At 37.5% G+C, this 14,952-nt stretch overlaps 1 protein-coding gene and 1 long non-coding RNA gene across 2 annotated transcripts in view; one reads left to right on the forward strand and one right to left on the reverse strand.

Annotated features, from left to right (window-relative positions):
- Window positions 1-14,952, forward strand: part of PKIA (cAMP-dependent protein kinase inhibitor alpha) — a 92,773-nt gene that overhangs the window by 20,727 nt on the left and 57,094 nt on the right. The gene's annotated exons all lie outside the window — the stretch shown is intronic.
- The window catches only part of LOC116574784, a 107,655-nt gene continuing 105,219 nt past the window's right edge, over window positions 12,517-14,952 (reverse strand). The window contains exon 4 of the long non-coding RNA XR_004279480.1: window positions 12,517-12,780. This is a non-coding gene — a long non-coding RNA (uncharacterized LOC116574784). The remainder of the gene's footprint in view (window positions 12,781-14,952) is intronic.

Below are 14,952 nucleotides of genomic sequence, written 5' to 3' on the forward strand. Positions count from 1 at the left end.
CTCTGCTCCAGTTTTTCTCAGATTCAAAGTAGTAACGGTAACTTCTCTTCTCTGTTATTAAAAATATAACACAAAGCAAACCAAAACACATATATCCTGATGGTACTTTCCCTGCATTGACAACTCTTTGGATTTATTCATCTATTACTCTGATGTAGTTTAAAAAAAAAAAAAAAAAGCTATAAAAATTTAGCAAAATCTCTCCATGAAGATTTTATTTGGGCTTCTAAGTTTAAGTATTTAGTTAAAAATAAAAAATACCTGTTCTCTACTGCCTGGGGCTAGACATTTCCTTTTATCTCCCTAAGAGGGAAGAACTAGGCAGGTACAAGTACTTAAAGAGACTTTCTAAAAAGCCCTATCTAGGGGCGCCTGGGTGGCTCAGTGGGTTAAAACCTCTGCCTTCAACTCAGGTCATGATCCCAGCACCCTGGGATCTAGCCCCGCATCTGGCTCTCTGCTCAGCAGGGTACCTGCTTCCTCCTCTCTCTGCCTGCCTCTCTGCTTACTTCTGATCTCTGTCTGTCAAATAAATAAAATCTTAAAAAAAATAAAAAGCCCTATCTATCCACTCCACCACCACTGGCTCTCCACTTTATCCACCATTCTTTTTAAGGTTTCCATACCAGGAACACCAACCTCCTTGCTGTGCTTTCAAAACACAGCATTCTCCCATCCAAAGGCCCTTGCATTAACAATTTTATCTGCTGGAAACGTTCTGGAAAATTTAAATGCATACAACTAAAATTTTATAATAGAGGATATAATAATGGGATAAAACTACCTTCAAATCCCTGCTCAAATGCCACCTCATAAGTGAAGGCTTGATCATCCTATAAAAAAATATATTTTGCACGTGAACATACAAGTGCAATATTTACCCTTGCATACATTGACACACACATGCTCTTATCCCATCCCTGATATATTTTTCTCCATCCATTTATTTCCATCCAACAGACAGCATATTTTAGTACTGGTTTATTTATTTTTTCCTTCACAGCTAGAATTTAAATTCCATGATGGTAGGGTCTTGGTTTTTCATTGCAGAACCCACAACAATCACTTGCATATAAAAGCCACCCAGTAAATATTTCCAGGAAGGAAGGAAGGAGGAAAAAAAAAAAAAAGATGATTTTTTTTTTAAAGTTTTATTTATTTGAGTGATCTCTACACCCAATGTAGGGCTCAAACTCACAACCCTGAGATCAAGAGTTGGATGCTCTACCAACTGAGCCAGCCAGGTGCCCTGAAAGGTGGTATATACTTACAATAGTTTATTCACTGCAATTTTTGGCATCCCTTGTGCTACTTACTCAAATGTCTCTTATACTTCGGTTTTACTTAACTACTGACAGTTCTTTAGAAGCACCATTGCTCATTATGCATGCTATTGCGTCTGCCTTGAATTTTCATTTTTGAACATATTAAAATTATTTTTCTTTAAAAAATGAATCAGATGTCCTGTTCTCCAAAAGTATTTCATGATAAACTTGTTCTTTCTCTGTGTCCCCCTTCTAATCCTCACCCTTATCCTGGCACTTAACCTACTCATTATATTGTCTAATTGAAAGTCATGCCAGCTTTATTGTGAACCACTTGAAAACAGGGTCTGTTCACTATTTCTAGCCTCAAAAGCACAATGCTTGAATGCCTGGCACATGGCAACTACTCATAAATGTTGAATAAATGAACAATATCTGCCCCCCCCCATCGTGTTAATATATTCCTTGATGCTCTACACTTCTAAAATTGCCCTGGGATATGAGAGTAATAAGGAATGTTCCTAAAAATCAAGAGAATAGAGACTTATGACCATAACCAGTCTGAAGATCGACTAAGTCAAAGTCTCAAAACTAGAGTAGTTGCCAAACAAGGACAAGGAGAGAGGCATCCAGACTTATTTAGGTAGAGGTAGCAAGATTCTGGTGTCCACACTGCCATGAAGAAAACCATGGCCATGTGAAGCTTCTAATACTAATGAAAGTGTATCTCTCGTGTATGTGGTATTAGATCATGATAAAACTCTTCAGAAAACCTGTTTTTGTACTTTACCTCCTCAGGCATCACTTGGTGTGTGGTGCACAATACATTAATTTTACTATGTAATTGGTTTAGAATCTATTCCCCTAAGGGGAGAAAGATTCTGTCTTAGTCTGATTTTACTGCTTCAACAAAATACCACCAACTGGGTAGTTTCTAAACAACAGAATATTCACTGTTCTGGAGGCTGGGAAGTCCAGGATCAAGGTGCCAGTCAGCATGATCACTTTCTGTTAAGGGTCCTCTTTGGAGTTCTTACACTGGCAATGTCTCCCTCTGTCCTCATATGGTAGAAGGGGCAAAGGATGTCTTGGGAGCCTCTCTTATAAGGCACTAATTTCATTCATCATGGTTCCACTTTCATGATTTAAGCACCTTCCAAAGGCCCCATCTACTAATGCTATCACATTGGACATTAGGATTTCAACCTACAAATTTGGTGGATACATGGACATTCAGACTATAACAGATGCTTAAGGGTCAAAGCTTGTTCTAAAGTTTATAGCCTGGGAGATAGGCAGAATTTGGAGATGTTCAGCTGGTATATAATTTGGTCTTACATGTTTAAAGATGCTAATGACCCATCCAGCAAACAGACCCTGCACACAGTTAAGCAACAACTGTGCTTTGTGAATGAGAGTGTTTGCCTTGGCAGGAAGGTGTTCCATCTGTTTCTCCTATATCTATGACTGTATCATGCATAATTAACAAAACACCTAAATACAGGAAATCTGAAGCAAAATTGATAGACCAAAAAAAAAAAAAAAAAAAGTGCAGAGAAATAAGGTGAGTGAATATTGAAGGGCAGAGGTGGTCTATTGGTAGGCTTGGAAATCAACCATGAGTAAAATAAGTTGATTAAACATAGCATAGAAAATTCACAGGAAAAAGTTGGTGAGATCAACTAATAGGCAAAGCAAATAGTTTTTTCAACAGTAACATTTTTGCTATTTCAAAGAGGAAAGGCTGTACATGATAAGAGATAGAGAAAATAAGTACAGGAGTTCTTTTCTCAGAAGGCTAGAGCTAAGGCAAAAATGAGAAATCTACCTTAATGTAAGCAAGGAATCACTGTCAGGAAATGACAGTTGTAGAAAACAAGAAAAGGGAGACTCAGAGTCCTGAACCAGGAGATAAGAACTTGCCTGCTTTATTCATTTAAAAAAAAAAATTTTTTTTTAAAGATTTTATTTATTTATTTGACAGAGAGCACAAGCAGGGAGAATAGCAGATGGAGAGTGAGAAGCACACTCCCTAATCAGCAGGGAGCCCAATGTGGGGCTTGATCCCAGGACCCTGGGATCATGACTTGAGCCAAAGGCAGAAGTTTAACCAACTGAGCCACCCAGGCACGGCTTGCCTGGTTTATTCATAAATAATTGGACTCAATTTACCTTGGTTCTTATATTTCTTGGGAACTGGTAAATGTATTCTCACTGTAGTACTTGTTGTCTCTCACCTGCATTAAAATGGGCAATATCTAACATTTTGTTGTATATTCCTTGAACCCAGTTATCATAAAACAGCAGTAAATAAGCTATGGCCTCCAGGCCAAATTCATGATTGAGCTAAGAATGGTTATTAACATTTTCAGATGGTAGTTAAGAAAAGAAAAAGAAAAAAACAAGCAGAGCATTCAACAGAGACCTAGATAGTTCACAAAGACAAAAGTATTTGTTACCTGGAGGGTTTAAATTTTTAGGGGTAGAATTAATATTCACATTTACTTTATATGTGTAAATGAATATAATAAAGAGATAATGAATAACAAATGAATATTGTATATCTATAATGAATGTGAAGATTTATATATATATATACAATTCAGTATATTGTAAGAGAACAGTTTTGTCTTACACATTATAGGATTTCATATCCTACAAGTGGATTGCTAGATAAAAGAAAGGAAAAGCTACTGGTTTCTAGTTCATTGGGGTTAAGAAAAGAGACTAATCAGCCAAATTCACTTCCTTTTTGCCATTATAACACCACAGAAGAAAATGAAGTTAAAACTGTAAACCTTGGGGTGCCTGGGTGGCTCAGGTCATGATCTCAGGGTCCTGGGATCCAGGCCCAGGCCCGCATCAGGCTCTTACCTCAGCAGGGAGCCTGCTCCACCCCTCCCTCACCCCCGGCCCTCTCTGCCTGCCTCTCTGCCTACTTGTGATCTCTCTCTCTGTGTCAAATAAGTACATAAAATCTTAAAGAACCAACAACAACAACAAAAAAAAACCTGTAAACGTGATTGTGGGAGATACATGGAAGAAATGAATTAAAAAGACAATGAAAGGGTATAAATCACTTTTTTCAGAGCTCTAATGGTAGGAGTAAAGAAATAGTAATTGTAGGTCCCTGTTGGTATCAGTAGGTTGTCTTTCAGTCTGAGGTTTCTCTGCTATCCCTGCTGCTGTCCCTGTCCCAAAAAAGTGTCAGAGAGGATGAGAAGTCTATCTTCCAAGCTCTTATTAAGAGAGATGTTGAACAAATAGACCCACAGACACACATAAATACATATCTACATCTCTTTTTGGATGGTAGTATTTAATAGCTTCTTTTGTTTTTGCATGTAAATCCCTTCAAACAGCTTCCTCTACTCAGATGCCCATAGGGCCAAGCAAATTGGGCCAGGTCACAGGTAAGAGAGAAGGAAGAGGCCTGTGGCAAAGTGGAGAGATTGTGCCCTTCCTAAAAGAATTTAAATTCTATTAAATTAAAAGAAAAGAAATAAAGCATGTGGAAGTTTTCAACCTGTTCTTTTCTATTAACCTCGCCAATTTTTTTCTGGCAACTGAAGCGGAAGGAGGATTCCTTTCAGTTGTTACCTTTCTTGAAAGGGTTCATTCTAACCCAATTCAGCCTAAACTCAACATTCCTGCATTTCCTGTTTGAATTCATCTTCTATCCCCCTTTAACTTTCCAAATTCCTACTGATGGCAAATAGTTACCATTCTTAGTCACCATTGTTTAAAAAAAATATTTATTTATTTATTTGGTAGAGAGACACACAGGAGAGAGGGAACACAAGCAGAGGGAGTGACAGAGGGAGGAGCAGTCTCCCTGCTGAGCAGGGATTCCCAATGTGGGACTTGAGCCCAGAATCCTGGGATCATGACCTGAGCCTAAGGCAGATGCTTAACCACTGAGACACCCAGGCACCTCCTTAGTCACCAGTTATTGAGAATTTAAATACATGCTAATAAATTTTTTCAGTATTCAATTCATAAGTATTGCCCACATTTTACCAATAAAAATAAAGAGACTTAGAGAAGATAAGTAATTTGTCAGAAGTACAGTTAGCAAGTGGGTAAGTCTAGGATTCAGGCACAAAGGGTTCAATCCCATGCTCTTGACCATGAAGTTTAACCCTCCTGAAAGAAGTTAACCCTTATTCAAGGGAAATGAGGGGCAGAGGCTGGCTCCCTTTGTAGAACAGCTGCCAGAGGGGAAAGTTCAAGGGAAATGTATTCCCACTGAACTTCTCTGTTCAATGAACATGTTCATTCCATTGCATTAAACAGTAACACATCCTTGTTAAACATAATCACTCTTTTTTTTTTTTTTTTTTAAAGTAAGCTCTATGCCCAACATGGGGCTTGAACCCATGACCCTGAGATTAAAAGTCACATGCTCTACCTACTGAACCAGCCAGGTACCCCAAACATAATTTGCTTTTGATTCAAACTTTGTAATTACTTCAGAAACTTCAGTGAATAATTTACAAAATATAAAATACTTTTTGTCTTTAACTTTCAGGGCTTTTAAAGAAAAGGATAATACTGCTTTCTTTTAAATGGGTAGATAATTTTTTCATTTTCTCTACGTATTTTAATGTGAACGTCTATTAAAGTATTGCAAATTACCAACTGTATTATACTTTACATATGTAAATATATATGCGTGCGCGCGCGCACGCATGCACACACACACACACACACACACACGAAATGCGAATTGAATATTACCCCCACCTTAAAAGACCACCAGAGACGTGAGTCAAAGCCAATCAGCAAGGGTCGTTTATTGCAGGTTCGAACCTGGACCTCTGTGCCGCTCGTTGCCGATAACGCCGAGAGGTCCAGAGCTGGGTTGGTGCAGGATTTTTATAGACAGATACAAACAAGTTTCGGGTGGGGCTGAGCTGATTGATTGATAGTTTGAACAGGCATACTTGGCGTCAGTGGATTGGGTCAGGGGACCCCCCCCCCCCCTCCGCACGAAAGCAGACAAAGCAATCTTACAGAAGCAGAATTGGCCGGTTAGCCCACGCATGCGAAAAAAAGCACTACCAGGATATTGGAGGCCTGGTTACTTATCAAGTAAAGACAATTGGGAGTCTCCTGGTGGAATGTTACATTCCTGCTATCAAGCATCCTTGTTAATGAGATTTAGGTTTAGAAGAAATTTAACTTTATTTACTTTTCCTTCTACCTCCACCTCCTTCGGTGTTTTATGGAGGGGAGGGTGACATTAGGGCTATTGATAAGGTAACTTCTTTGTTGTAAATCTCAAGGACATTTGCAAACCAAGGGAGACTCCTGTCTTGCAGGATTGTGATCTCAGCAAGTTAACTATTTATCATTTTATGGCAGTCAGGGGTGCCTGAGGAATGCTACATATATGGAGGGGAGCGGGTGAAGGGGGGGTGCAAGGCGCCAGCTTTTGCTTTGTCCTCAGCCAGCCTCCTGCTCCTTCACACACACATACCACTTTCCTCAACATTAACTTAATCTGAAATATAGTTCATGTGTTTTCCTGGTTAGTCCAGATTTATTCAAATGATGAATGACAAAGACATGTTTTAACACTAGTTTTTGCAACTCTAACTTCTATGTTCATCTTGAATAAACTCAGTTTTATTTATTAATATTTTCTGACCTCTTCAGTCCTATTGAAATTTGTATTTTTCAAATGATTCCCCTACTATTTTCAACAGAAATTTAGCTTTCTCTTTCTCTAGTACAAGAAAGCCAGTCTGCTCCTTACATTTATGTCACTTTCTGATTATTATTCTACCTTCTCTGTCCTCCCCTAATTTGAATTTAATGTTAGGAAGTAATGTTGGCCCTCTCCTCTTCAAGTCACTGCTGTATTCTCAGTAACAGTGACCACTTGCCTTCCTGAATGAGGTCAACTACAGCTCACTAAGCCCCTTATCATTTTTATAGTTTCATCATCTCTCTTTATCTATGCCATGACCTCATTTTTCACCCATATCTCAAAATTCAAACTTCGGGGACTCCAGTGGAACAATAATCAGGGGTCTAATGAACTTGAGATAACCAGAAGTTCAAATATTGTAAGCATTAGTAATATAAAAGTCCAATACCTATCTGTTCTGCAAGTTAATATGTGACTAATATTAAAATTTGTAGCCTGCTTTTTTCCGAAATGTATTATATCCCTATTATACACCAGGCACTGATTTCCTTGTTTCATTCTTTTCCCAATTAGTGAAAATTTAAAAAAAAAAAATTTGTTTTCCAATCACTGAATGACAACTTAGGTTTAAAAAAATGCTGTGGTATGTGTTGTTAAAAAACAAAATACAACTGAGCAAATTTGAAGATCTAATTGGCTTTATTCGACAAGCCATGAATCAGGCAGCATCCCAACTAGCAAATAGAAGGGAACTCCAAGAGTTGCTGGAAAGGAAAGATTTTTAAAGGCAGAAAGGGGTAGAACAGGGAAATCATTATCAAAAGAAAAGATTATTTCAGGCAAGGTCACATCCTTTGGGGGAAGGCAGGGTGGATTACCTCACTAGTGCTGACTGGGAAATTTCAGACTGACTGGTTAGGATTATATTCTTAGGAGAGGTTGAAACTGCAGTTAGGTTAGGTAGATATTAAGTCTTGGTTTACTGATACATGGCTTAGCCCAAGTGACTCTATTTTGGGTTGTTGTTTCTTTTTCAACAGTACCAGATACCAAGTTGTCCCTCCTTCCCATTCTTAGTTTTGTGATCCCCACTCATACCATCATCTTTTAAATTCTGTTACTTTTCACCTTGGCCCTTATGATAGTCTCTGTCTACTTACTTATCATTTCTTCCCCATCTGTTAATCTTCTAAAATACAGTAATAACAGTTGTGAGGAATGGTGTGCATAATTAGGTGGCTGCTTACTTCCCTTAAGGGCACATCAAAGATGCAGAATGTTGGAGAGGGGTCCCTCACCACCTGCTGATTAAAAGGTCTCAGAACCTAGAATTTCTACATTCAGAATGGGAGACCCAGCACAGAAATGGGACGAGAAAGTGCCATTGAAGGGCTTATGAACATTTCATTGACTTTTCAGGAAATGTACACATTTACATGTGCACAGAATTTTCAGTGTGATGTCAATGAGATTCTCAGAATCTCTTGAATACTGTGTCTTGAATAAAGGGGAAGGAACTCTTATTCCAGAAATTCAGAAATTTACTTTTGAATAATATAACACAAGTCTTCCAATACAAATCTGAGAGCTTGTATACTTGGACCAAATTGTTTATATCCCTTATAGTAGTGTTTCTGCCAAACTGCCCCATCTGCTTTTGGCTTACATAATAGACAACAGCAAGAATTTCTTTTCTATCTATTTGTAAAGGTCCTCTTTCATCCTTTATACATAGACTATACAAATGTACACAATGTCTTACGTATTATTTCATAGGTTAACAGATGCTTGGAGCCCAGTATTAAGTTCCATGGACTCTACGCTAACAATTATTTATAAAGAATAAACTAATTCTTTGGAAACCAGACTCTTTATATTTATCTCACATTCCCTGTTTCCCAGTTATTCCCTCTCACGATTTCATAAATTCTTTTGATATTTCTTCTGTATCATTTGTACTAGAGTGAAAAGAACAAGATGTTTTTGTTTTGTCTATACCTTCACAGAAGTGTTACGGTTTAGGCCTAGAAGCTTGCATGTGAGATGCCAGTGATGATCAAACTGAGAGAATCTCTTAATGGATGTAGTTTTCCTCCTTCAGTTACCTGGAGATTGTTTTCCAATGCTAAAACCAGAACATTCTGAATATAGCTTTAGTTAAGAGAGCCATTTTTAACTTCCATTATAATTTTGTTATTCATTAATCTGTCAATGGACATCTGGGCTTTTTCCATAGTTGGTTATTGTGGACATTGCTGCTGTAAATATTGGGGTGCAGGTACTTGTTTGAATCACTATGTTTGTATCCTTTGGATAAATCCCAAGTAGTGCAATTGCTGGGTTGTAGGGCAGTTCTACTTTTATCTTTGAGGAACCTCCATATTGTTTTCCAGAGTGGCTACACCTGTTTGCATTCCCACCAACAGTGTAAGAGGGTTCCCTTTTCCTGCATCCTTGCCAGCATCTGTTGTTTCCTTAGTTATTAATTTAGGCTATTCTTACTGGTATAAGGTGGTATCTCTGTGGTTTTGATTTGGATTTCCTTGATGCCGAGTGATATTGAGCATTTTTTTTTCATGTGTCTGTTAGCCATTTGGATGTCTTCTTTGGAGAAATGTCTGTTCATGTCTTCTGCCCATTTGTTGATGGGATTCTTTGTTTTTTGGGTGCTGAGTTTGATAAGTTCCTTATAGATTTTAGGTACTAACCCTTTATCTGATACATCATTTATGAATATCTTCTCCCATCCCATAGGTTGCCTTTTAGTTTTGTTGATTGTTTCCTTTGCTGGGTAAATGCTTTTTATCCTGATGAAGTACCAATAGTTCATGTTGCTTTTGCTTCTTTTGCCTCTGGAGATATGTCTAAGCAAGAAGTTGCTGTGGTTGAGGTCAAAGAGATTGCTGCCTGTGTTCTCTTCTAGGATTTTGATGGATACCTGCCTCACATTTAGGTTTTTCATCCATTTTGAGTTTATCTTTGTGTCTGGTATAAGAAAGCTGTCCAGTTTCATTCTCCTGCATGTGGCTGTCCAATTTTCCCAATACTATTTGTTGAAGAAACTGTCTTTTTCCACTGGATATTCATTCCTGCTTTGTTGAATATTAGTTGACCATAGAGTTGAAGGGTTCTTTGGGTTCTCTATTCTGTTCCATTGTTCTGTGTGTCTGTCTTTGTGCCAGTACCATTCTGTCCTGATGATTATAATGCTTTGTAATACAGCTTGAAGTCTGAAATTGTGATCCCTCCAGTCTTGGTTTTCTTTTTCTTTTTTCCTTTTCTTTTCTTTTTTAAAGATTTTGTTTATTTATTGGGGGGGCATGAGCACATGAACAGGGGTGGATGGGGAGGGGCAGAGGGAGAGGGAGAAGCAGACTCCCATCTGAGCAGGGAGCCCCAAGCGGGGCTTGATCCCAGGATCCTGACATCATGATATGAGCTGAAGGCAGACATTTAACTGACTGAGCCACCAAGGTTCCCCTTTTGTTTTCTTTTTCAGCATTACTTCGGCTATTCAGGGTCTTTTCTGGTTCCATACAAATTTTAGAATTGTTTGTTCCAGCTCTTTGAAAAAATGCTGTTGGTATTTTGATAGAGATTGCATTGAATGTGTAGAGTGCTTTGGGTAGCATAGGCATTAACAGTATTTGTTCTTCCAGTCCATGAGCATGGAATATTTTTCCATTTCTTCATGTCTTCCTTAATTTCTTTCATGAGTATTCTGTAGTTTTCTGAGTACAGATTCTTTGCTTCTTTGGTTGGATTTATTCCTAGGTATGTTATGGTTTTGGGTACAATTGTAAATGGGATCAATTCCTTGATTTCTCTTTCTGCTACTTCATTCTTACTGTATAGAAATGCAACGAGCTTCTGTACATTGATTTTTATATCCTTCGATTTTGCTAAATTACCTTATTAGTTCTAGCAATTTTTTGGTGGAGTCTTTCAGGTTTTCTACATGTTGTCTGTGAAGAGTGAAAGTTTGACTTCTTTGCTGATTTGGATGCCTTTTAATTCTTTTTGTTGTCTGATTGCTGAGGCTAGGACTTCAGTATTATATTGAACACAGTGGTGAGAATGGACATCCCTGTCATGTTCTTGACCTAAGGGGAAAAGCTCTCAGCTGAGAGCTGATATTTGCTTTGGGTCTTTCATAAATGACTTATGATATTGAGGTATGTTCCCTCTATCCCTATATTGTGGAGGGTTTGTTCGCTTGTTTGTTTTTTATCAAGAAAGACTCCTGTATTTTGTCAAACGCTTTTTCTGCATCTATTGAGAGAACCATTGTTCTTATTCTTTCTTAATGTGGTGCATCATGTAAATTGATTTGCAGATGTTGAATCACCCCTGCAACCCAAGAATAAATCCCACTTGGTCATAGTGAATAATTCTTTTAAGGTATAGTTGGACCCTCTCAGATAATACATTGGTGAGAATTTTTGCATGCATGTTCATTAGGGATATTGCTCTATAATTCTTTTTAGTGGGGTCTTTGTCTGGTTTTGGGACAAGGTAATGTTGGCCTCATAGAATGACTGTGGAAGTTTTCCTCCCATTTCTATCTTTTGCCAACAGTTTCAGAAGAATAGGTGTTAATTCTTTTTTAAATGTTTGGTAGAATTCCCCTGAGAAGTCATCCGGCCCTGGATTCTTGTTTATTGGGAGATTTTTGATTACTGATTCAATTTCTTTGCTGATTATAGGTCTGTTCAGGTCTTCTATTTCTTCTCACTGCAGTTTTGGTAGTTTATATGTACAAATGCCTTTTTTTAAAGTTCAGCATTTAATAATTCTATTGTTTCCCAGTCCTAGTCTCTGGAGGAAACTTTTGGGGCTATCTTTTGGACTCTTAGAAAGCAAGCAGAACCAGGTTACTTTGGCTAAGAACTAAAGAACATGAATTGTGAGCTAAGCTAGAAATGCTATTGTCATAGCAACCTCCAAAGATTTCAGAGAAAAGGGATGGCTTGGATTTTTTTTTTTTTAACGGAGATGACTAACTGACTAAGGTCTTTTTTTTTCTTTTTTAAGATTTATTTATTTATTTGACAGAGAGAGACACTCTGAGAGAGGGAACACAAGCAGGGGGAGTAGGAGAGGGAGAGGCAAACTTCCTGGTGAGCTGGGAGCCAGATGTGGGGCTTGATCCCAGGATCCTGGGATCATGACCTGAGCCAAAGGTGGACACTCAAAAACTGAGCCACCCAGGCACCCCCGCAAGATCCTTTTTGAAATAGTTCTGATATAGTAAGATACAATAAGTTTGAAAATGAGTTTTACTCAAAAATTGTGATAAACTGTCATAACCTTAAGATCAAAAGTGAGAATCCTTAGTTTAGGCTTAGCACATTTTGTGTACTGATTATGTTTTAGTGATATAATGCTGATGTGATGCCAGTCTGTCTTCCCTGAATATAATAATTTATTTTATAATAAAATATTAATAATAATATAGTTCTGTAATGATAATAATGGTTATTCTTAATTTAAAAGCTTCATTCTTTTTGTCAAGAGAGATTTAAAATATTTTTCTGATTCTTTTTTTTTTTTTTAAAGATTCCATTTATTTATTTGACAGACAAAGATCACAAGTAAGCAGAGAGGCAGGCAGAGAGAGGGGGAAGTAGGCTCCCCGCCAAGCAGAGAGCCCGATGTGGGGCTCGATGTGTTTTCAGTGTTCTTCTGTGACAGTGTAAATAACCTCCTGGAAACAGAGGCCTATGGAAATACTGTCACCATCAATAGAAATTGTTATAACTTCTTCCTTGGAAAGGGTGTATTCCATCAGTCTCATTGCCTCACTTGTTAAGCTGAATTGCCATCCTAAGTGACAGATTTTTTCCACGACCAAGCTTCCTGCAAGGATTTATATATTTAATCCCATTCTTTTTGGGTTTAGATCAAGAATACCCCTTAGATTACTTTATGAAAACTACTTTACTGTAGTTTACAAAAACTGGCCAGCCTACTGGCCATGTGGTGTTTTGACTGTTTCCTGAATAGCTAATGAAACCCATGGCTTTGTATTGCACTAATGTACCAAAACTGCTCATTTTTTGATAATGCTAAAACCATGAGAGCTACTTGACTTCACTTGGAAAATCTGTCTCTCTTATGGCACCATTCCAGTGGTGATAACTTTGGCATCTTGCACAAGTAAGTACCCTAGATATAGGGCCATATAGTTAAGGAGGAAAAGATAGTCAGTAATTACATTAAAGAGGATAATTTTTTTTTTCAGTTGAGGTAAACTTATATAAATCTGGGTTTATAATAAATAGCAGTATACCCCGAGTATCATATTTCTCATAGCACATACAAAATGTTGAATCTAGTTTTCTATGTAACATTAAAAAAAACACATATACATAGTTAAATCACCTATTATCTTAAAATAAGGGACTGTGTGGCAGCATCAGGAAGCATTATTAAGTGAGCCAAAATTAACAAGGTGTGGGGCTGAGTTTGAAACCTGTACAGTTTAGACCTCATCACTGAAACTGGCACCAGATTGTCTTTAGAACTAATACCTGTTCACTTGGTTCCCAAACCAATTAAATATATACCATAAATATTTTGATTCTTCTAACCCATTTAGTGTGTTTTCTGAAACCACTGGTAAACTAACCTTTTTGACCATCTACTGAGGAGAGAGGTCATGTTATAAATAAATGGAAGTACTGATTCTATTTCCATCTTTCAGTACTTGACCACAAAATTAAACCTCAGTTTTTTTAAAAGACTTTTATTTATTTATTTATTTATATGACAGAGAGAGAGATCACAAGTAGGTGGGGCGGGGGGGGGCAGGGAAGCAGGCTCCCTACTGAGCAGAGAGCCCGATGTGGGGCTCAATCCCAGGACGCTGAGATCATGACCTGAACCGAAGGCAGAGGCTTAACCCACTGAGCCACCCAAGTGCCCCTAAACCTCAGATTTCTAAAGAAGTATTTAGTTATTATTACAATGTATGAATGGGATCTGTCCACTCATTCATTCAGCACTTACTTCGTGAGCTGCTACTTGATATAAGATTGCTAGTGAGTTAAAAAAAAATGTTTGAGGAGCTTCCTGTTCAGTTAGTCATGCAGCTCATCATCACTCGTACTGATGTTTTGAATCAGGAAGAATCAGGAAAAAAAAAAGAGCTAAACCAGTATTGTTAAGTTTTTCACCCAAGTGGCCATCAGGAGCGTAGAAGGGAAGACTTTAGTCACTGAAGAATATGTGACTTCTTTATAGTAAATTAATATGTATCTTAATCATCTACATTTCAATTGAGGAAAAATTAATCTAACAAATCTTTCCATAGAACCCCTACTGCTTTGACTCAGATAAAACTTGCTGCTAATTTGAGGCTTTCTAAAATTAAAGTCATAAGATAAGTTCAGTAATTAATCACCTTGAAATTTAGGAAAGTGACTGACGTGGACTAGCTAAGATGTTGTTTGCACCAATTTGATTTATATAATCTTGCCCTAGTCACTTTTTAAAAAATCAGCCAGAAAATTAAAAAAAAAATTCTACCTTCAAATATTATTAAACCTCCTGATGAAGTTTTCCAGATTAATCTGAATGGATTTATAAAATTTGATAAAATTTATAAAATTTGATTCCAGATTAATCTGAATGGATTTATAAAATTTGATAAAAGGGGAACATCTAAATTTAATTTCTTTAACTTACTAAACAGCAACATATTTTGTCCAATTTACTTAACTTCAGAATATTCATTTCTATAGTTCAAAGCAGGAGAAGCACTTTTATTGGCCTATTTTCTTTTCTAACATTCTAATACTAAATTGTTGTTAAATATTTTCATAAAATTATTAATAAAATGTTTTCATACCCAATCTGGAGGTACCTGGGTCTCTCAGTGGTTAAATGGCCAACTCTTGGTTTTAGCTCAGATCATGATCTCCCTGTTGTGGGATGCAGCCCTGTGCTGGGCTTTGCACTCAGCATAGAGTCGGCTTGAGATTCTCCCTCTCCTCCAGCTGACGCTGTCTCTTTCTATCTCAAATAAAA

This window comes from Mustela erminea, chromosome 16, assembly GCF_009829155.1.
Source record: "Mustela erminea isolate mMusErm1 chromosome 16, mMusErm1.Pri, whole genome shotgun sequence".
Lineage (NCBI taxonomy): Eukaryota > Metazoa > Chordata > Mammalia > Carnivora > Mustelidae > Mustela > Mustela erminea.